Here is a 24,685-nt window from a genome sequence, read left to right as displayed (position 1 = left end):
CATAATTGCAGAACCCACTTCACAAATGCAAGTGTCCAGCTAACCGATCACCATAGCTATTACGATCTAGATCCATCGCCAGGTTTTCTGTTGCGGCCTAGGTGTCAGATTTGAATTGTGATATTGGGGTATATTTTATCCTTTCAATTCATGACTTGAGGTATAGACTAGTAAAATTTAGCCCTAAACATAAAATTTAGGAAATTTAGATCTTACCTATCAATTGATCGATATCAAATTTTGATTTTGATTAATGGACTCCATATCTTATGAGTAGCGCGTCTATGGAATTACTTTTGGATTTCGAACTATCGACTCAAGGGAAGTTTGAGTTGACTTGATCCTAAGGCATCCTTAAATTATGAGATTAGTCTCTGTAGACTAATTTGAACCTGTTATTTATATTTTTGAATAAATTGAGGCTATTGAGCGTCGTTTGATGGGATTTCAGCATTTTAAAAAAAAGTTTATGTACTGACTATACGGACATTGAGACTTTAACTTCTTGAATACTTGCTTTTTCGATATCATGATTCAAAAATTGTATCGTTCAAATTTCAAACACCTAGTGCGTTGTAGGGAGAGCTCATACTAGGTGATGTATACTATTTTCATGTCAAATATTACTGTAATTGTGATTTGTTTCTTCTATGGAACCATACTAATTACTTTAAAAGCTTAATGTGATAAACTCCATGATATCTTGACATAATTTATTTGTTGATTTGTTAAATTGAGCATGGCATATTAGATTTTGATTAGGAAGCATGTTATGATGCATATTGTATCTCTCTACATGTTGAAATGCATAACATGATTTCATCTTTAGGAATTAGATAATCATGATTGAACTGCTTGTCTGATGTGCTATGATCTATAAGTTAAGATGGTAACAATGACTTATCGATTATGGGAAGTACCTAGTTCATGCAAATTCAAAATAGTCATCACCATGGACAGTCTCGTGTTATGCATAGCTAGTTGGGTCGTTGATGGAATGAAGTTGAATATGGATGGACTGGTGAAAGACATAGTTAAACACATGTAAAATGTTCTCTATGAACGGTCTGATGAAACACATATGTGACGCTGTGTTGTTCTTTTGAGCTGAACATGTATATCTGATGTCATTCAATTATACATATGTTTGCATTCTTATTTGTAACGACCAAACCAGGTATTTTTACCCGTTTATCCCTGTTGACCCTTCCCCTAGCTTCATTATAGTGTATTTGACCTGCGGGGATGGGTCGAGTGGTTCCCAAAGTAGTCGGGTGAGTCATGGTTGAATTTGAGGAATTTAGAAGTTTTTAAGTTGAATAAGTGAAAAAGTGTTGACCAATAGTTGACTTTCGGGTAAACGAGTCTTTTTGGGAAGGGTCGATTATAACTTGGTAGGGTGGTTGCTTCAATTTTTGAGACACTCGGGAGGCGTTTTGTTAACCTTGCTTTTGGGCGTTTGGGGGTTGACTAGTTCAAGATGACCTCGTTTGGGAATTCTGAGGGCGCGGATGGGTTCATAGTATGTTTTTATAGTGGGTTGCATGTTTGGTTTGTATCCGGGAGGTCTCCAATGAGTTTTGGATTTCAGGTTGAACTTGGTGAAAAACCAGATTTTGCTGGTTTCTGGTGTGCCACATCTGCGGACATGGTGCCGTACCTGCGGGCATAGTGCCGCACCTGCGGGCCCACCTCTGCGGTGTTTGGTCCGCTGGTGCAAGAAAATGGGAAATCTAGGGAGGCCCCATCTGCGAAATTCTCCCCGCATCTGCAAAAGTAGTGTTTTAAGTAAGGGAGCATCTGCAGACATTTCTCCGCAGATGCGAGGCCACACCTGTGAGGAATGGTCCGCAGGTGCGGAAATCGCTGAATCAGAATCATTAGATTTTCCCAATTCGAGTTATTTCATTTCATTCACAAATTTGAGACCTAGAGAGCTTGGTGGGGCGATTTTGTGGAGGATCTTGAGATTCATCTTTGGGGTATGCTTCTTACACTCCTTTTATGCTTTTATCATGATTAAATTAAGGAATCTATGGTAGGAATCATATGTTTAGTTGGGGGATTTGGGTTATGAACCCTAATATGACTTTTGAACCTTCTTCAATCTAATATGGCTTTTATTGAGAAATTTCCTAGAATCTAAGTATTTAATCAAAGGGCAATTAGTCCCTAAGCTTGAATCTCCTTTTTTATTCAAGAATCTTGTTATGGAAATTGAGGGTTTTCTCCAAAATTGGATTTTTCAAAAAATTATTATTGATGAAATTAAAGCTCTTTTGGGATTAAATTTGCATGAAACTTGAGATATGACTACTTAAACTTTGGGTAATCTAATTTCCAATGAATGCCCGATTTTTTCCTTGTGTGTCCGGGGTCATTTTTGGATTCGTTTAGAAGTATTTCGATATGGGTGTTCATTAGACTTGTATACTAACGTAGAATACTAAATTGATAGACTTTGACCATTCCGAGGCAATCCGAAATGGGAAGGCTCAAGTGGATCAGTTCGTGGCACCTGCTCGGCTTCGAGGTAGGTTACGGCTTACTTATGTCTAGACTCTGATTAGCGAACATATGTAGATGGTAGTTATTGACGAGGAAAGCATGATAGGCCTTCGAGCATGGTGTGGAGGTGAATTCCAACTAGGTTGGTATTGTCAGCTGTTATGTGGGCTTGTCGCAATATTTGCTATACTCATGTATTTGATGTGATTATCTCTGTCTCTTGATATCTCACTTATCTCATTATCTCATTATCTCATGAAAGAGGAAGAATAATATGGATGAATTGAGTTTGATTTGTATTTCATAGCAAATATCCGTGGATCCTATGTTATGCGATATTGTTGAGGTTGATTTCATGTAGGGCATGCATTCCATATTTCATATTTTATATGATATGATATGATATTGGTTTGAAATGAGGATAAGTGAGAGAGTGCTCGTGATCCGAGGTCTTTACTGGAGCGGGCGAGTACCCGTGATCCGAGATTGTTATTGGAGCGGGAGAGTGCTCGTGTCCGAGGTCATTTGCCAGAAAGAGGGTACATGGACTTCGCAGGTCCCTCATAGCATTTGCATAGCACGACATTGCAGTTCATTTGTCTTGCACTTCATATCATAGCGTAGCATATCCATTTATCAATTTATTGATTGGTGATTCACTTGAGATGTTGCCTACTTATAAGGTGCTTACTTTGTATCTCGACGGACTTGTGGATTAGAGACTTTCACCTAGGCTTATGGCCTGAGATGAGCGAGTTTATTTGTCATTTCTAGTACTGTGAGATTTTATTTGAAACATGATTTCGTGACTGTAACTGATTGCTTATTTGCTTTACCTTGTTGATTTCTGTCTATTTATATGCGTGAACTAATAGTTGTCGGCCTATGATACCTACGAGTATGTGTGTTTGTACTCATACCACTCTTGCTGCACTTTTCTTTTGAGTGCAGAGTTCGTCACAAGTTCTACTTCCCGACCTCGCGAGTGATTCCAAGGCCTTCTTGTTGGAGATTCAGGATGAGCCACTGCTAGATCCTGCAACCCGGATATCCTTCCTTCTATATCTGTCTATTGACTCTCAGATAGTTATTACCTTTGTATTTTGAGATTTATGTTTAGTTTTTCGGATATTGTTATGTATTAGAGCTCTTGTACGAGTCTAGACCAGGTTTTGGGATGTAGTTGTATTTACTTTCGCACTTATGTTATTCTGTTACCATTTATATTTCAGTCTTTACTTTTTGTATGTAGATTAAAATGGTGTAGTTAAGGGAAGGTTCGCCAACCAGCGAGGATAATGTGGGTGCCCGCATGACTCACAAGTTGGGTCGTGATATTATTGTATATTTTGTATGCTACTCATAGCATGCATACTATTTTTGGAGACTTTCTCCATACAGTGTGATAGCGGGGTGGGTCAATGATATTGTTAGACTTTATGCTCACCTTGTTTTTGTTTTTGTTTTATACAGATCTTAGCTCTAATATCGTAGTGGGTCCTCTTTCATCTGTTTTGAGGAAGTTGTTGTGTTCATTTAAGGTAAGACAATCACATTCTGATCGTGGTGACACCTTTACTCTATTCATTTTTTTAATTATTATTATTATCGGATTATGTCCCTAGACTCTTGTATTATAATTTATATTAGATGCTCCTTGACTAGCTTGTGAGAGGTAAATTTTGATACTTGGATATTTTTAGGCTTATTCAAGTTATTATCTTGATATTGTTAATAGTTGTGTATATTCTGTATTAGGTAGATTGTTGCTTGATAGACTACAAAGATTATTCGGATGCTCTATTATAGGTAAAATTTTGACAAAATTTTTATTGATATTTGGTACTTGACTAAGATGAATACTGGTTCACTTGCTATGGGTAGTTGATCGCCAAGTCGCAATCACGCCCTTCAAAATTGAGTTGTGACATACGTGACCAATGATTGGGGAGTTGTCAAAAGGTTTGGTACTTTGTACTATGGCATCATTACTTATACAATGATTGATGTTAAACTGATCACAAGAGTTTATAACATTTCTATAAGAAAAATGGACTAAATCATAAATAAAATCAAATATTTGAGTTGATACATTATGTTCTTGCACTATTTAGTTGATATTATTAGCAAAAGAATGATATACGAGAAATATGTTTTAGCAGTGGATGATTTATTACACTTATTTGACATTGTTTTGCTATCAAGGTAAGACATGTTACTGTTGCACCACGCAAGGCGGATCAGACAGATGGTCAATGCATCGAATATGGATATAACATAGGGGTATACATACCCAACACATCTTAAGTAGTTTTAACAGTAACAAGATCCTTATTGTGGGACTGAATTATAATATTCTCCGAATCATCCTGGAGTTAAAATTAAACAGTGGGGACATCGGCTTGGGGATGGATTTAACCATCCCGGAATGCTCGCCTTTTTTTTTTTTCCATCCTTCTCCTTTTCTTTTGAGGACTAACAAGGCCCCCACCTGAAGTAGTACCTGAGGAGCCAATGATTTTCCTCGTTGACGCGATCAGCATGTCGATTCCTCTCTATGACGTCCACGTCGGGGAGCCCCAGCTAGATCTTGGGAGCTAAAGGCTTCTTCACCTAACGACTTGATTAAATAGGGTAAGTTAAAACATATAACAAGGAAAAACTTGGATTGAAAATCAAAAGAAATCAAATAATTCAGTACCATGATTCTTGGTTTCTACTCTGTGAAAGTTGGGAAAAACTTTCAGGTTCAAGTTTTGGTGTTGGTTGTACCTAAGATCTTCTCGTCCCAACTTACAAGACCAGAACCTGAACCTAAAGATCTCACAATGGCTGTAGAATAAGGTAATAATGAAAGGATTAATATATAAGAGAGGTAGGCATAAGTCATGTCAATGAAAAGGAAAGATACTTACAATTTTCATTCTAAGCTTTGTAAAAGGCAGACTTTCTGGATGGATGATGTTGATAGTCGCGACAAGAACAAACCTTTCAAACCACCCCTATCGTGGTCATTGTCTGTATTAGAGAGAAAGTCACGCTTTCCAGACCGCTTGTGTGGGTACACCATCCCCATGAAGTTTTTGGGCATATAGTCGAATAAGGTGGTCAAGTAGTTATCCTTGATCAAGTACCAGACGTCTTACAACCCTCCAAACCATGGGCCCTACCTTGGCCAGACAGATTTGGTATAATCTACAAAATTCAATAATCATCGGATCTATAGTTTGTGTAAACCCCAGGGTGTATATGAAGGAGAACCCTTCCAGGTAACTGATTATATTTTTTTTTCTTCCACGACAGAAATCAACCCAGATAGTTGAGAGGTGCTCGAGGTGAATGAAGGAATGGTAAATCCTTCACCAGGGTATTATGTCCACTAAGTTGTTTCTCTGATTGAAATCGAAGAGTGCAATCACAAGTAAAATTCCACTTATTCAGAACAATTTCTGATTTTTTCCTTCAAGAAAAGGATAAAGACTCCTCAATGACAGAGGTGGTCATTGGAAATCTAACTACACCGGAAAAACATCCGATAATGTTGGCAATTTATTCAACTTGAGTAGTAGGACTTGATAGGTCCATGGTAGTAAAGTTGTAAACGAAAAACATTGAGTGAAGAAAAAGTTAGTTGTAACAGCCCATACCTTAGCGTTAGGATGTGTCATAGTAAATCCATATTAGCTTGAAGAGGTTAAGGTCATTCATGAGGTTATACAAGGTTTATAACAATGTTAAAGAGGTTACGTGGGGATTAGAGGTTAAACGCATCAGAGAAAATAGGTTTTGTCGAAGTTCAGAATGTTGAACAAGTTATACGAATCGTTTGCAATTTTGGGCATACTCATGTACGAAAGAGCTCAGTGTATAAAAGGATGAGGCCCAGAATTAATTTAGGACTTAACAAGTAGGACGACAGTAATTGGATTTTTTTTTGTGTGACAAAAGAGGCTATGGACTAATGTTATATCACATGATCATGATAATGAGTATATGAAGTGTGTTGAAACTGATTATTATTAAAGTAAATTGAGATCAAGAAATTAATTATCTGTGTTATTGGTTAAATTTTGGAGTATCGTGCGGGACAAAAGGGATTAACTAAATTAGTGGATAAGTCAAATATGATCCACATGGGGCCTTTTTATTTAGGCAGCTAGTGATATATATATATATATATATATATATATATATATATATATATATATATTGTATTAAATGAATAAGGTGGTGGCGACATTCAATTAAGAGGAGTGTCAATGGTGGACCATAAGTCGAATAAGAGATATGTTTGTGTGTATGAGTCAGTACTTCATGTGGTTGTGCTATTCATAGGATAAAGCTTCCAATGATTACCGTCATTGAGGTTTATGAGTCGAATAAGAGTTATGTTATGTAAGTACGAGCCGACACTTCATATAGTCGTTATACTTTTATGATAGAGCTTTCAGATTATTATGCCTTATATAAGATAAATCATATGGATAGTCTTCAGGTGATCATTATCGGTGTATAGTTCCTACCTAAGATAAATCATATTGACAGTGTCGAGATTACTATTACTGGGTTGTAGTATCTTACTTTAAGATGAATTATGTTGATAGCTTCCAAAGTATCATTAATGGATGATAGATTGTTACTTAAGATAAATCACGTGATGGCTCCTTAAGATCGTTAATGGGCGATGCGATAATACTTGGGATATATTATACGAATAACACATAGATAATTGCTGCTTAAGTTAAATCATATGGCTAGTGTAATTGTTAAAGGGATATAGAATATAAGGGGAGATAAGATCAATCATGTAATTAGATTCTATTGAGGCTTTGTTGATGGATGAGTTTCGGAGTCTCGCTAGTGGATTCTAGGTCATTACCAAAGGTAAATTGTATCGACGATGTTAGGTAATCATTATGGATCTATAGTTCTCAACTTAAGGTGAAACATGTTGATGATATTCAGATCATCATTATTGGGTTCTAGAACGTCCCTTAAGATGAACCACATCGACATAGATGAACATAGTCTTTCACGAGGGTAAGATGATTCAGAGGACTAGAGTATAAGGTTGGAAGGTACCAAATGAGGATCATAAAATAGTATGTGTCCTAATGTGTGTGGAGATTGACATGTTGCGAAGCAATGCTAAAGGGGTTATAGGTCATTACCTAACATGGTCACGATGTCTGTAGTCTTTATGTGAACCGAATTGGGGTGTAGAACTCACTTAAGGTGAGCTAAGTTGATATGAATGTTATAGCCTTCATGGGGATAAGACAACCTAGAGGGTTAGAATATTGGTTCAGGAAGCATCAATAAGGATTGAGGTGAAGTAAGTGTGTGTGTCTATCACGCATACAACAAGATATAATCCTATCAAATGTCCATTTCCTATTTGAGTTCTTAGAAGCGAAGTATCGTGACTCTCTTGTTCATGGCCAGATATTTGTTTCGTATGATGTCAGTTGTACGGTAGCAAGCCATTATATGGTTAGCATTCAAATGATCATTAACGGGTTATAGAGCGTAACGTAAGAGGAATTATGTCGTAAGCATCCAGATTACCATTGTTGGGGTATAAAACCTCTTTTAAGATAAAACATCAATGTAGACGATCTAGTCTTTCCAAAATAGGAAGGTCCATAAGATTAGAAAATGGCTTTCGAGGCTATTATAACAAGATCATAGAACGATAGGTACGTCTCTATCGTATCCAGCAACATGAAGTCTTATCATTTGTTCCTTCTCTAGATGAGTTCCAAAGAATGAGGTATTGCGAGTCATCCATTCAGATATAGTTATTTTTTCCACGTAACAACATTTGTTCGAGCCATCATAAGGTTGTATGGAACTCTCCTGATTTAGTAAGAAGTTTAGATTTCGCTACTTGAGCAACCCATATGTTATATGTGTATCGAATACAACACGTGAACGACCCCATAGGAATCGTATGATAAGGCTATTTCCCTACTTTTTTTGGCATGAATCCGCGTATATAGGAACTTAAACGAACGTCCCGCCATAACTACTCTATCTATATTATTCAAGAGCTTCACATGTTTTCATTCAAACGACTTGGTTGATTGTACATATGTCATTTGTGTTATCCCTAAGTTCCTATCACAAGTTACAAGTCATGTTATCTTTGAGTCCTTTGTACGTTCCTTGGTATTTCTTCCATATACATTCTTATATAAATATGCATACATATACATATGGATATACATAGTGGATAGCTCTAAGTGGCATATACATATGGATATACACAGTGGATAGCCTTAAAAGGCATATACATATGGATATACACAGGATAACCCTAAGTGGTAGCCCTAAATGGCATATATCCAGATTGCACCCGCATGCTGTTTCCAGTACTCATCTTTACACTTGGTGTACTTTCATATGATTATTCAATCTGCCTTACGTATTCGGTACAATTTTTCTGCACTAAAGTCCTTTTGCTTGGGACGCTGCATTTGTTATTTTCCATATTGCAGGTTCAGATTTTGCAGGTTCGTAGACTTTCCTGCTAGATAGTGCAGATGTTCAACGGAAAGGTTACGTTTTCTCATTGATGTTGGAGATTAAGGGTAGGTCAGGGTCCTGTCCCAACGCTTGTATCAGTTGTCCAGTTATAGATATTCGTAGAGGCTTCATAGACACTGTTGGTGGGTTATTTGTATTCAGTTGTACAATAGTTGTATGCCATAGGCCAGTGGCCACAGTTACGTGCAAAAGTCATTTGCATTCCGCATTTGTCTCTCAAGTTACGTTATGTAGTCTGTTACAGGTTCATAGTAGTTGCATATAGCGCATGGTCCATCCTAGTGGGGTTTGGGGCATGACATTAGCGGTGATCAAGTTCAACATCAATGGAAAGGTGAAGTGTTACAGATAGAAGTTGAAGAGAAAGATGAAATATGAAAATGGACAAGTAAAGTGTTTATATATATTGGAGGATAAAAAGTGCATCGTTGCCTCAGTAACCAGCAGTAAAATCTTGTCCAATTGCCGCTTGACACGTGTCCACGACATTTAATATTTAGGGGTGTATGTCACTTCATTGAATGTCAGATGGTTTTCGGTTTTTCTCTTGCCATAAGTAAACTTTTGAACTTCCCGGGCAGATTTTGGGGACAACCCAAAAAGTGAGGGACTATCTGTATTGGTCAAAATACAAGTTCAACGTGTGAACGACTCAGGGTGTGACGCGTGTCATACGAGTCTAGTTGAATACAACTCAGCAAGAACTACTTCGGCTAGAGTCCAAGATTATACTCGGGTAGCATTCTCTGGGTCTGCTTCTATTTTGCCCCGAATTCCATAAACCAAAGATAGATGGTCCTGATCAGTATAATCTACTTTCGCCTGACCTCAAATAAAATTTTTATTGTTAACATGAATCTCAAATTTTAGGTTAAACAGACACCTGTTACCCCAAAAAAAAAAAATGAGAACCCCCCATAATTGGCAATGGCTTTTCCAAGCAGAAGAAACCTCATATGAAAAGGGGCACTCTCCTAGAAAAAGGAAAGAAAAATAAAACTTTTAAGGGGTTGTTTGGTTAAAAGTTTACTTATACTGGGATTAGTTATGTTGAGATTAGTTATCCTATTATTTCTTATTGACTATTTGGTTTGTTGTATTAAAAATATTATGGATTGCATAATTTAAGAAGAAGTTGTTTGTTTACAAAAATAGCCTCCACTTATTTAGTAAAAAAAGGGTTTAGGGACCTTGGGGATATTTTTGTCATTTTCATTATTTTATCCAGATATAACTAATATTGATACTATTATTCTATCATTAGACAGGAATAACTTATGTCGATACTATTTCTATTCTTGATGTAACTTATCCTCAGAATATTAACCAAAGAAGAATAAGATAATACTATTTTTCTTATTCCAAAACTATCTATGTTTATTCAGCATATCAAACGACACATAAAAGTTCCCAATATATATGAAAAAATTATTCCAGCGACGTGGCAGATTTTCTCATTCACAGTACTATATCATTTTTAATACTTTCTAGTAATCTGAAAAGGAAAGGGGAAAAGGGAGGAAAGCATGCGTGCTTTTGGGTAAAGCTTAATGATGATCTAAAGAGGGCATGCTAATGAGAGCATCCGTCATATCTCGTGCAACAAAGAAAGCATAAAAATGCTTAATGAAATGATTGGATTCTATTTTGTGAAATGATGATAAATTCCTACTCTTTCTTCTTCGAGACGAGAGAAGCCGTCCTTGAAGTAGTAGACACAATTTCATTTAAAATGGTACTACTCCTACTAGTAGGAGCAATAGTTATTCCAGAAAGGAAAGGACAAAGGGGAATTATAAGTTTCAATAAAATATTTACAAAATCACAATCTCGTTAGACAAAGTGTTATAGAAGCTACACTTCTCGAGATATTAAAAATGTATACGCACATTTATCCTTCAATCGGTTGCGTAAAGATTCCAAAGGAGTTTGATAGGTCCCGGATTACTTCATTTATTACTTTGAGCTTTTAGGCGAGATAATAACCGTGTAAGAAAATGGATCTTGGGTTCAATTTAATCTCAAAATCTAGTTTATCAGGGGAAAGATTGTTCAAGTCCATATAAGGATACCACCCATCTCATTAACCATCGATGTGAAAGTTTTTTCATTTTTTAACACCCCACCTCACGCCTAGGACTGAAATTTGGTGCGTGGACAATTTTATTTGGGGACCCACTATCGGGTGAGATGGGTCCTATTTTGACATTTTTTTGCGCGGATTGCCCTTCTTTTGGGGTGGTCTTTAAATTTTGCCCCTCATATTTGTGGTCTTTAAATTATGCCCCTCATATTGCTAGTCTTTAATTTTTGCCCTTCGCATTGCAACTTTGAGCGTTCACGTAGAAATCATGAGGTTCTGAGTTCGAACCCCCGCTCAAGCATAAATTAAAAAAAAAAATTGCAAGGCAAGGTTTGGGTCGCGTGTATGTCGAACCCGGCATACTCTTGTTAAGGAATTACCAAATTTATGCCGGACCCGGCATACTCATGCCTTATGGGCAGACTTGGCATAAGTATGCTGGGTCCGGCATAACTTTGGTAATTCCTTCACAAGTTTATGCCGGTGGGGGCATACTTTTAATGGGCAAACTTTTATGCCAGACCCAGCATAAACTTGTGAAAGAATTATCAAAGTTATGCCGGACCCGACATACTTATGCTAAGTCTGCCCATAAGGCATAAGTATGTCGGGTCCGGCATAACTTTGGTAATTCCTTTACAAGTGTATGCCGGTGGGGGCATACCGAAATTTAAACTCTGCCTTGCGATTTTTTTTTAAAATTTTGACTGTGTGTGGGTTCGAACCTGGAACCCATGGGTTTTAGCCGAAGGGCAAAATTTAAAGACCACCCCAAAAGAAGGGCAATTCTGCGAATTGCCCCTATTTTAATACCATATAAAAAAATAGATGGGCCTAACTCAACCTCAAAAGCTAGCTCATGAGAGAAAGGGTTGCCAAAATTCATATAATGAATCTACCCATCTCATTAAACATCAGTGTGAGTTTTTTCATTCTAGAACACACATGCTTTCACATGATGTCAAGCTTCTCTCTCATGTGAAAGCTTGTGATTATCTCACCTAAGTTATATTTATACCTTGCAAGCTGCTCTGGGCTTTGTTCTCTCTCTCTCCATCAGACTCGTTGAGCCACTCATGACATTGATTTACGCCCACTTGTTAGCCTATTGAATCTAATTTGCCTCCCTCTATTTCAGGCCCGGTCCTGTTGAGCCTCATCTCTTTTTACTAAAAAAAAGGGTAAACTAAAAGAATTATCTTTGGTGGAAAATAAACCTTCAATCCATTTGTAAAATCAAAATCGGTTACACGTGTAGGAGGTGTTAGAAAATACAGTTGTACCTCATCAATTGTAAAGATTCCAAAGGAATTTAAATGACTTTATAGTCCTCTACCCATCGTCTTAAGGTTTTGGACTAGACATTCATATTCTTTCTCAGACATATATATTATATTCGGTCTCGCGTTAAAAAACATCTTTATTTTTTTCTTTTAGCATATTATCACGTGAATTTGAATTAGCCGAAGCAACGGAAGTAACAAGTAATTTTTCCCGTCATATGCTGACTATTCTGATTTACTGCCCTAAATTGTCTCCCCGTTTGCAGAAGGGAAAATTGTAAAGAAGAATCTCACTATATCAACATTTAGTCAATATTTACGGAGTTCGTTCAAACTTTTAGAAGTTAAGTGTATCTTCTCTTTTTAGATCCATGTCATTTAAACATGTACAATGGAATACGACTTCTTATTTCACCTATCCCATTCAAATACCATAGATTTTTTTTTTTTTTTTGGTAACTTAAATAGTCAAATAATACCATAGAATTAAGCACTAAATTAGAACCAATGGACTCAAATATGCAGTTGGATAAAAGACAGGACAAACCAACTTCAATTTTTCTTCGGATTTTTGTCACAGTAGCGAGCAGGCCGACCATTCCTATTCATTATTGTCTTTGTATCTTCTTATTGGGCTGGATCAACTGTGCTATTATATTGATTAAATAGTCCATTTCTGGCTGCAAAACTTATCCTTTTCTTTGGCAGCACCTTGTTCAACTTTTAAATTTGCCATAGGCTATAGGTCCATGAACAGATGATCCATAACATTTTGCAGAGCTTTTGTACGTTTCTACCTACAAATTAAACATGGTATAAACCTGTTGAAAATTAGAGTATCTTACGTTATTCTTATAAAAAAAAGTTATTGTATATTATCATTATTTCTAGTGCGAATAAAGTTCACGTTGATAATGATTAAAAAAAAAATCTACATATAAGGTGTTGTCATACTATTAATAGTATGAGACCTTTTTGCTGAAATAATTATCATATCATATGAGATACTACTCCCTCTGTCCCAATTTAAGTGTCTTATTTTTCTTTTTTGTCTGTTTCAAAAAGAGTATCTCTTTTTATATTTAGTAATTTTTGGCAAGTTTAGGACCACAAGATTTAGAAGACTACACACATCTTTAATTCAAGACTACAAGATTTAAAAGTCTTTCTTAAACTTCATCCCAAGTCAAACTATGACACTTAAATTGAGATGGAGGGAGTACTATTTTATTTCAAAAGACGTAAATAGTTATATCCTATTAGTTTAGTTAATCTTTACCGTTTAAAAGGTCAGAGGATACCCCCTGACAACTATTTTTCCTATAACAAAAAAGCTAGTTTAAAAATTTTAATACGTCGCAAGAGGATCAAATACTCGACGTCGATTGACAAGGCGCCTGACCACCAAGCTATGAAGTGCTAGTTGTAAAGCAGTGTCATTTTTATTCTGTATGTTCAATTTTGTACGTAAGTGTGTATATGTATCTAATGAAATTTTCCGACGAACACAACTTCACTCAAAGTAGATCTTTCCCTGGTTTGATACTGTTAGACCCCCAAGTTCGGACTTAGACGCATGCGGGCGAGGGCAGTGTCAAGGGCTTGTACATTGACCCTTGACATGGGCCTATGTGGTTGTTGGAAGCAATGTGCGGGGTTGCATGCCTATGACATGGTGTGCAGCTGAGTCAAGGTGTTTGGGTGTTGGCAAAGCAGCTTGACGAATGTCAGTGGCACGGACAGGCGCATGGCACCAGACGGGCATGCGTGCAGGCAGTAGGTTGGCACAGGCAGACATGGGCATTGCCATGGGCTGGCTGGGGCCAAGGCAGATGGGAAAGGTAAAGGGTTGGCATGGTGTTGGCATGACATTGGCATGAAGATGGGCGAAAAATATTCTAAGTGTTGGGCGAAGCTATGAGGCGAAAATCAGGCTAAGGCATGCGCGAGGCAGGTGCACGGCACATGAGCGAGGCATGCCCGTGGCACATGCAGAGGGACCATGCGCGCGGCACATGCGTCGGTTACACAGTGTGCGCGGCATGTGCGACGGTTAGGGTCGGTTTTTGAAGGCTTTGCCCACATGGGAGAAATGTTAGGCTTAGGATCTGTATGCCATTATCCCAATGTAACTGCTGGCACATGCCATGCACGCCCCTCCCCTTCTAACTGCTTGTAACTGCCCCTGGCAGGTTTGTAAAGTAGACAGAATTTGGCTAAGGCATTATTCAGTTTTGTAAGCCTCCAAATTCGTGAGTCCTTTTGTATATCTGAGAGATAATAAAAAGGTTGGGCATTGCATGTAAACATTGTGTGTTCCTTTCATTGTGTTTGACCCGAAATTAAATCTAAGTGTCAAAAGTGTGCGTGTGTGGGAAGGCTGAAATTGGCTGTGACGCTGACTGCCGAGCAGTGGTGACGCTGAAAAAAAAATTACCCCTGTTTCAACTGGTATCAGAGCCTGGCTACGTTCGTGGCACGATGGCTGGCGGAAGTAGTACGTACAATGAACTGAGGGACAGAGTGGCTGCCTTGGAGGCGCTGGTGGGAATGGCTGAAAACGCTGATGATGTGACGTCTATAATCAGTCGCATTCATGGCTTGAACACGGAACTCACTCAGTTTCGTGTGATTATGACAATAAGAACAACGGGATATGATGAATTTCGTGAAAAAGCCTTGGTTCAGATCGAGGATCTGAAAAAGGCAAACGAAACTCTGAACTTGGAAGTGGTAGTGTTGTGGAGGGCAATGGCTGGCTCTAACACAGGCCATGAGGCAGAACGTTCCAAGGTGAAGATCCCTGAACCTAAAGCCTTTACTGGTTCAAGATCTGCAAAGGAATTGAAAAATTTTCTGTGGGATATGGAACAATACTTCACAACTGCCCCTATTTCTGAGAACGACAAGTTAAGTATCACCACTAAGTACTTGACTGGTGATGCAAAATTGTGGTGGAGGACCAGGGATGCGGATGATATGATGCTGGAAGGCCAAGGATCGATACTTGGGCCAAATTGAAGAAGGAAATGCGTGACCAGTTCTTTCCTAGCAATGCATCTTGGATTGCTAGGGATCGCTTGAAAAGATTGAGGCAAATAGGTTCTGTTCGTGACTATATCAAGGAATTTACTTCTTTGATGTTAGACATCCAAAATATGTTGGACGAAGATAAGTTGCATAACTTCATTTATGGGATGCAAGCATGGGCCCAAAACGAACTTAGGAGACAGAACGTGAAAGATCTCCCAAGTGCAATTGCAGCGGCAGATTCGTTGGTAGATTTTTGCTCAACACGTGTTCCATCTGAAATTCCCACTTCTTCTAAGTCCAAGAAAAAGACTGAAAAGAAGGGGGAGTGGAAGAAGGAAGGGCGGAAAGAAGGTGCTGACAAAGGAAAGGCTGTTGCGGACGTTGGAAATTCAAAGAACAAGAAAAATTCAGCGAGTGACAAAGGTTGCTGGACCTGTGGAGGGTCTCACTTGGCCAAGAATTGTCCAAATCGTGAAAGAGTGAATGCTATGCTTGCGGGGAATGTAAATGCAAACGAGGAAGGTGCTGTAGTTGCTGCTTTGGCAAACCCACTTGGTTTACTCTTGAACAATCAAATTTTATTAGTGAACACGGTGGGGGAGTCATCTACAAATCCTCATTCTTCGTTGCTGGACATTGAGATGCAGGTTGACGATAAAATGTTAGTGGCGATGGTGGATACTGGAGCTACTCACACTTTTATTGATGTCAAACTTGCTGCAAGATTCGGACTCAAATTAACAAAGAGCCCGAATTATATAAAAACTGTGAACCAGGTGGCCCAACTGATTGAAGGTATGGCATATGACGTGAGGGTACTTGCGGGACCTTGGGCTGGAAAACACAGTTTGATGGTGATTCTGTAGGGAGATTTCGATATGATACTTGGAATCGATTTCTTGAGGAAGAACTGCTTCGTTCCAATGCCCCACTTGGACGGAGTTATGGTGATGCAAGAAAAGATGGCGGGGTTCATACAGGCTGTTCATCCATATGGCGAGGCAGAAAAATTGAGTAAGTACAAGAGCCCCATTATTTCTGCTATTTCGGTTGAGAAATGCTTAAAGAAAGGTGAAGAAACTTTCCTTGCTGCTTTGGTTGAGATAAAACCTGATGTAAAGGTAGGGGTGCCTGATTGTGTGGCACAGGTTTTGGGGGGATTTAAAGATGTTATGCCACCTGAACTCCCTAAAACGTTGCCACCAAGGAGGGATATTGATCATAAGATTGAGTTGCTGCCGGGTTCTGTGGCTCCTGCACAAGCTCCTTATCGTATGGCTCCTAAGGAGTTGGCTGAATTGCGGAAACAATTGATGAGTTGCTAGATGCGGGTCTGATTCATCCCTCAAAGGCTCCGTATGGTGCACCTGTTTTATTCCAAAGGAAACAGGATGGGTCAATGAGAATGTGTGTGGACTATCGGGCGCTGAACAAGGTGACTGTGAAGAACAAGTATCCTGTTCCATTGGTGCAGGACCTCATGCACAGATTGTGCAAGGCAAGCTGGTTCACTAAGCTAGACCTCTCAAGTCTGGATATTGGCAAGTAAGAATAGCAGAGGGTGATGAGTCAAAAACAACGTGTGTAACTAGATATGGCTTATATGAATTTCTTGTAATGTCGTTTGGGCTGACTAACGCCCCGACTACTTTATGTAATTTGATGAACAATGTTTTATTTGAGTACCTAGATGATTTTGTTGTGGTGTACTTAGATGACATTATAATCTATAGCTGCTCGTTGGAAGAACATGTAAGCCATTTGAAGATGGTACTGTCTCGGTTGCGGGAGTACAAGCTTTATGTAAAGATGGAGAAATGCGAGTTTTCTCAACAAGAAATCAAGTTTCTTGGGCACTTGGTCAGCTAGAACCAAGTGAGGATGGACCCAAAGAAGGTGCAGGCTATTGTTGATTGGCAGGCGCCGCAGAGTGTGAAGGACTTGAGGTCATTCCATGGGTTGGCAAATTATTATCGCAAGTTCATTGCAGGGTATTCAAGGAAGGCTACTGTTTTGACTGATTTGCCGAAAAAGAACGTGGTGTGGGCGTGGACTGAAAAATGTGATGGTGCATTCAACTTGTTAAAGGAGGCCATTGCTTCAGAACCCATACTAAGGCTGCCTGATTTCGAATTGCCCTTCGAAGTGCATACTGATGCTTTTGACAAGGCTGTGGGAGGCGTGTTGGTGCAAGAAGGTCACCCCGTGGCCTTTGAAAGCAGGAGGTTGAATGAAGCGGAACAACGATACTCTACTCATGAAAAGGAGATGGTTGTTGTAGTACATTGCTCGCAGACTTGGCATGTATATCTGCTAGGGACAAAGTTTGTGGTGCGGACGGACAACGTTGCTAATACTTACTTTAAAACGCAACACAAGCTGAGTCCCAAGCAGGTCCGTTGGCAAGAGTTCTTGGCTGAATATGACTTCATGTGAGAGCATAAGCCGGGGAAACACAACCAGGTTGTTGATGTTTTGAGTAGAAAAGAGGTATTCGCTGCTATATATTCAATTTCTCGATTGGAGTCTGATTTTATTGATAAGATTAGATTGTGTGCTGCAAATGATTAATTATACACTAAGTTAATGTCACGACCCGGCTAGGGGCCGCGACGGGTACCCGTGCTAACCACCGAGCACCACTCGTTTTACTACTCCTTAGCCTCTTTATCAATCGATTATCCACTTCATAGTTAATTTATAAGAAAACCATTTTCATTTGGAAACAAAAGCATTGTATATACTTGAGCCCTATAGGCTAGCAAAATAATACATATACGTTCATACATACAAAATGACCCTTCCATGAGACCATACAACCCACATCGAGTATCTACGAGCCTCTATGAACTGACACATATACAACTGTACACAAAAGATTGTCATAGGCACCTCCGAAGCAATGGAGGGCTTTTAATCGGCTGGCAACTCTAGGAATCTGGAGCAACGTCTCCTCCCTGCTTACCTGTGGGCATGAACACAGCGTCCAAAGAAAAAGGACGTCAGTACGAACATTGTACTGAGTATGAGAGGCATAAACAATGAAGAAAGACAATGATAATATAATGTGAACGTCAATATGAAACATCTGAATCTGAATGGCAATCATAAAAGGAGTATTGCATGTTGTCTTACTCATACTCATCATAATCTCATATATGCATAATATGCAAGCTGCCCGTCCATATCGGAACGGTGTGATAATCAATAACATTAGCCCACGTCCAGGCCTCCCGCGTCCGGGGTACCATCTCATGCCGCCCACTAGTGGTGTCTGCCCATGCCAAAAGGTCATGGTGTATCCGTATAGCTGCCCGCCTTGGCGGTGACTGCCCGGCCAACTAGGCGCGGTGTAATATGATCATGACATGCTCATAAAAAATACTTGTAATAATATACTTATTATAATATGCTTATCATAATACATGCATAAGACTCGAGATCAACTATACTCTATCGGGGTGACGTAAGGTCATGATTTCTCCGATTTCATTATGGAGCAATTATTGACATTCTGCCTCACCTTGAAGGAATTAGAACATAAGGTGAGTGTAAGCAATAAATAACATCACTATCAATATGGCATCATCATATCATATCTCTTATCTTATATAGACATTTATGAATATAGACTTCTAGCTTTCCGGAAAATAGGAACTCATGAAGAGGAAAAGAACTTATACTATAGGATTCATGCCATTGGAAAGAAAGGACTAGCCTCACATACCTTTGTCGTTTATCTAAGCTATCGGTCTCTCATTCACCTCCGATGTTACGTCGTCACCTTCATTAAAGAATGCGAGGTACATTAGCTAAATAACTATGAGAACACGTCGTTTTATCTAGAAAAAATTGGGCAGCACTTCCTTTGTTTATACTACTTTTCCCATGTTCTATATCAACTCCCAACATTCCCAATGCTACTCACAATATCACAATCAACAATCATCATCTATGTGCATTTAGCAAAATCCACCATTTCTCTCCAATTTCATCACATTTATGGTTATAGGTTCGATATCGTATTTTCCCACGTATCACATTTATCTCAGGGTTTACAAGTCCTTTATAACCTATTCATACTCACAACACCCTATAATCCATGATTCAATTCAACTACTAACCAAACATGACACTATTCACTCTTGAATGACCCATTTGCTATGCTTCTCTACAAGTCGAGTACCTTAACCTTCCAATATCTTTAAACAACATGTAATATTCATGAAACTTACCTTGGCTGATGGTTGGACAAGCCTTGAGTGGAGTTTTCACTTCTAGCACCAAAACCCTACTTTCCCTCTTTGGATTTCCTTGAGGAAGATGAACCTTACTTGGGTTTCATACACTTTGATTCATGGATTTGATGTTGTTAATCTTGGTTTACCTTGATTTTTCTTGTGGATGAAAGTTTGGAGAGGGTTCCAGAGGTTTTAGGACTAAAATGGTGGGGGAAAAAAATGAGTTGGAACGAAATTGGGTCTATATATAATTGTCCAGAAGATTCTGGACTGGCACAACATGCGACACTATGTGCGAGTCGCATGTAGAACATGCGAGTCGCATGTTGTGTCGCAGGTCATGCCAGTTGATCAACTCTCACTGGCACAACATGCGACACTATGTGCGAGTCGCATGTCGAACATGCGAGTCGCATGTTGTCGTCGCAGGTCATGCCAGAACGTGGTGAACTATCTGCCGTAAGGTGGCCATAACTTTTGATCCCGATGTGCTGTAAGGGCACACCACCTATGGTTGGAAATATATTTCAATTATCTACAACTTTTATACTGTGGTGTTTTTCCCAAATTCCGACTTAAAAATGGAGTTTTGGTCCCTACAAACCAGATCCTCCGAAAGTGTTTCCTTAACTCGCCCTTTTTGGATGGCTTGTGCCCATATTTGGCTTGTGGGTACTTCTTGAAACTCACTTGGATCCTAATTACCAACATAAGGGGCATTATAATTCTTCTCCTAAATATCTTTAAGACATCGCTAGTTCGATACTCGAAATTGTCCTTCGCCAGTCGATCCACTGTGCGCGAACGAAAATTTTCCGGGGTGTAACAGTTAATGAGTCAAGTTAAAGAGGGGACAGTGCGGAGGTATTGGATCGAGGACGATCTGCTCTATTTCAATGGGGGGAGAATCGTGGTACCTCAAGGTGGTGGATTGCGTAAAGAACTAATGAAAGAGGCGCATGACACTACTTGGGCTGGACATGCGGGTTTTGAACAGATGTTGGCATTGCTGTCAAGGGTGTATTTCTGGCCAAAGATAGAAGATGATGTTGAAGCTTATGTGAAAACTTTTCTGGTTTGTCAACTAGATAAAACTGAGCGCAAGAAGGAAGCGGGTTTGCTGCAGCCTCTTCCTATTCCTGAAAAGCCTTGGATGTCTGTTCGACTGACTTTATTAGTGGGTTTCCGAAGGTAAACGGTATGGCATCAGTCATGGTGGTGGTGGACAGGTTCTCAAAGTATGTTGTTTTTATTGCTGCCCCAGTTGTGTGTTCGTCGGATGTTGCTGCAGATTTGTTTTACAAAAATGTGGTTAAGTTCTTTGGTGTACTAGCTGATATCATCAGTGATAGGGATACTTGGTTCACGAGTCGGTTCTGGACTGCTTTGTTTAATATGATGGGAACTGATTTGAAATTTTCTACGGCGAACCATCCTCAAACTGATGGGCAAACAGAAAGAATTAATCATTTATTGGAAGAATATCTGAGGCACTTTGTGACAGCAAGTCAGCGGAATTGGGTGGACTTATTGGACAGTGCACAATTTTGCTATAATTTGCATAAGTCGTCGGCAACGGAGATGAGCCTGTTTGAGTTAGTCCTAGGCAGACAGCCTATGACTCCACTTGATGTTGCTAAGCAGAAGACTCAAAGGAAATGCCCTGCTGCCTATCGTTATGTCAGGGACAAGCAAGAAGTGCTTGCAGAACCGCAAGACAGTTTACGCAAGGCCCAGAAACTGATGAAAAAGTATACAGACCAGTGTAGAAGAGCGTTGGAATTTAATGTTGGTGATAGGGTGCTGCTCAAGCCTACTCCCCAAATCTGGAAACAGATTACAAGTAAGTTTAGGCACCGCAGTTTAATCCCAAAATATGATGGACCATTTGAAGTAGTTCAGACGGTTGGTGAAGTTGCTTATAGGTTGAAACTACCTGAAAGGTTAAAATTACACCCAACCTTCCATGTAAGTTTTCTGAAGCCTTATTATGAAAATGCTGATGATCCGGACAGGAACCAGTCAAAGAGAGCACCGGCTGTGGTGCGCACACAGTTCGACGCTGAGATTGAAAAGATATTGGATCACCGGGTACTTGGTGTCAAGAAGAATAGGCGGACATAATTTCTGATTCAGTGGAAGGGTAAGCAAGAAGCTGATGCTACTTGGGAAAAGACTAAGTCACTTTGGCAGTTCGACAAACAATTGGAGGACTATCTGAAAACAGCCTCGACGAGGACGTCGAGTTCAACTGGTGGGGGTGGTTTGTTAGACCCCCAAGTTCGGACTTAGACGCATGCGGGCGAGGGCAGTGTCAAGGGCTTGTACGTTGCCCCTTGACATGGGCCTATGTGGTTGTTGGAAGCAATGTGCGGGGTTGCATGCCTATGACATGGTGTGCACCTAAGTCAAGGTGTTTGGGTGTTGGCAAAGCAGCTTGACGAATGTCAGTGGCACGGACAGGCGCATGGCACCAGACGGGCATGCGTGCAGGCAGTAGGTTGGCAAAGGCAGACATGGGCTAGCTGGGGCCAAGGCAGATGGGAAAGGTAAAGGGTTGGCATGGCATTGACATAAAGATGGGCGAAAAATATTCTAAGTGTTGGGCGAAGCTATGAGGCGAAAATCAGGCTAAGGCATGCGCGAGACATATAAGCGAGGCAGGTGCACGGCATATGAGCGAGGCATGCTCGCGGCACATACGTCGGTTACACAGTGTGCGCGGCATATGCGACGGTTAGGGTCGGTTTTTGAAGGCTTTACCCACATTGGGCGAAATGTTAGGCTTAGGATCTGTATGCCATTATCCCAATGTAACTGATGGCACATGCCATGCACGCCCCTCCCCTTGTAACTGCCCCTGGCAGGTTTGTAAAGTAGACAGAATTTGGCTAAGGCATTATTCAGTTTTGTAAGCCTCCAAATTCGTGAGTCCTTTTGTATATCTGAGAGATAATAAAAAGGTTGGGCATTGCCTGTAAACATTGTGTGTTCCTTTCATTGTGTTTGACCCGAAATTAAATCTAAGTGTCAAAAAGTGTGCGTGTGTGCGAAGGCTGAAGTTGGCTGTGACGCTGACTGCCGAGCAGTGGTGACGCTGAAAAAAATCACCCCTGTTTCAGATACAGAGCAGACAATATCACAATATGTTAAAAATATCTTTGGATAACTTAACCCAACAACTAGTATCCGAGTTGATGGTTCCGCAACATGGCTAGAGTGATGACATGGAACTCAGTTTACTATCTTTACCATGCCAAACGGCCAAGGTAGTTTGAAGACACATGCACACAAGAAGAAGCTAGCTCAGGCCTTCGATGGTCGTGAATGCTTGGTCATGTGGGTGATACACCATGAATGAAAAAAATTGAACCTTGGATCGTGGTAATGGGATCTAGAGGGGGAGACTCGTAGAACATATAGTGATTGGCAGGTGGATATTACTTTGAGGTAGAAATTGTTGAGTGTAGAAACAAAGTCTCACATTGATAATTGATAAGAAATGGAATCCACACTACTCTACTAATTGGTGTACTAAGGCTTTTTCGGAAATATCATGCAAGCTTGGTGAAGAAGGATAATATATATCAAACTATAATAAGAATATTTTTAGGATGACTCAGCCTAACACTTAATATTTTTAGTAGGGGTGTCAAATGGGCGGTTAGGCTGAAATTGACCCAATTAAAATGGGCTGAGGTAATAAATGGGTTGGGCTAATATTGGCCCAAAAGTTACTTGGGTTGGGCTGAATTGGGCTAAAAATGGGCTTGGTCATGACCCGCCCAACTTGACCCATTTTTTGAAGGGTCTATTTCTAGAAAAACATTTTTCGCGAAGAATATTTTTCTTGAAAATTATTTTCGCGGATTTTTTGTGAAAAATATTTTTGAGGAAAACATTTTCCGTGGTAAATATTTTCGAGAAAAACATTTTTCGTGAAAAATATTTTCCTTCATATTAAACATATTTTCATGAAAAATGTTTCCCGCCAAATTTGACACTCCTAATTTTTAAGATGACTTGGCCTAACACTTAACTTAGATGATGCAAAATGACTAGTGTATACATCGATCGTGTGCACAAGGTTAAACCCTTTATTAAAATATATAAAGAAGCCTGTTTTACCTTTATATACCTATCTTATTAAGAAACTATTAGTATAACATAACTATAGAAGGATTACAAGATACCGCAACTAATAAATTAACCTTAGTAAAATCAAAACGCCCTACAAGATTACTGCAACTAATCAATTAACTTTAGTACAATCAAAACTGCGTACAAGATGGGGAACTTATAATATCCACACATTTGAATTAAGGGCCACCCATTTTTTTGTGTCAGAAGACTTTCAGATACCCCTTTTTAGTTGGCAAATGTCTCTTTGTGGGTGAAAAAGCAAATGTCTCTTGTGCCCTTCAAATTGTTTTTTGTCCATGTGCTCCTATGGACCTCGTCACCTCGACCATATCCAAAGATATTTTTTCGTTCACCTTTCCTTCTTCTTTCAGTGCTTTCCTGTAAAGAAGATATTTTTTCCCTCAGAGTACAAATGCAGTTCTTGACAAAAAGATAAAAACAATTGTTTTGCAAAACTAGATGTTGGCATAGTGTATCAATGACGCTGATAGTTATGAAAAGAAAATAGCACTATATCTTTGTCTTTAAGAAATCATTTAGCAGAAGAAAAAAATCAACAATTCAATGATACTGTAGAATGCTAAAAACTTAAAATAGGTAAAATATAATTAGTGCCCAGTCATTGAACTTGTTGACATGTTTTCACCAAAATACTTCCCTTATAGTAACTCCTAAGTAATTGGAATATTTTTGTTGAATTATTTTAATATACCTGCTCCTTCGAACAAATTCCAACAAAATCTCATAAAAGAGAGTTCTTGTATTCTTCTTAATTTGACAAAAAAAAAAAAAAATATCCTTCACATGCAATCACAGCCCAAAATATGTCGCTTCCTTCATACCCT

Source organism: Lycium barbarum, chromosome 11, assembly GCF_019175385.1.
Source record: "Lycium barbarum isolate Lr01 chromosome 11, ASM1917538v2, whole genome shotgun sequence".
In the NCBI taxonomy this organism is placed as follows: domain Eukaryota; kingdom Viridiplantae; phylum Streptophyta; class Magnoliopsida; order Solanales; family Solanaceae; genus Lycium; species Lycium barbarum.
This window is presented reverse-complemented; position numbering follows the sequence as displayed.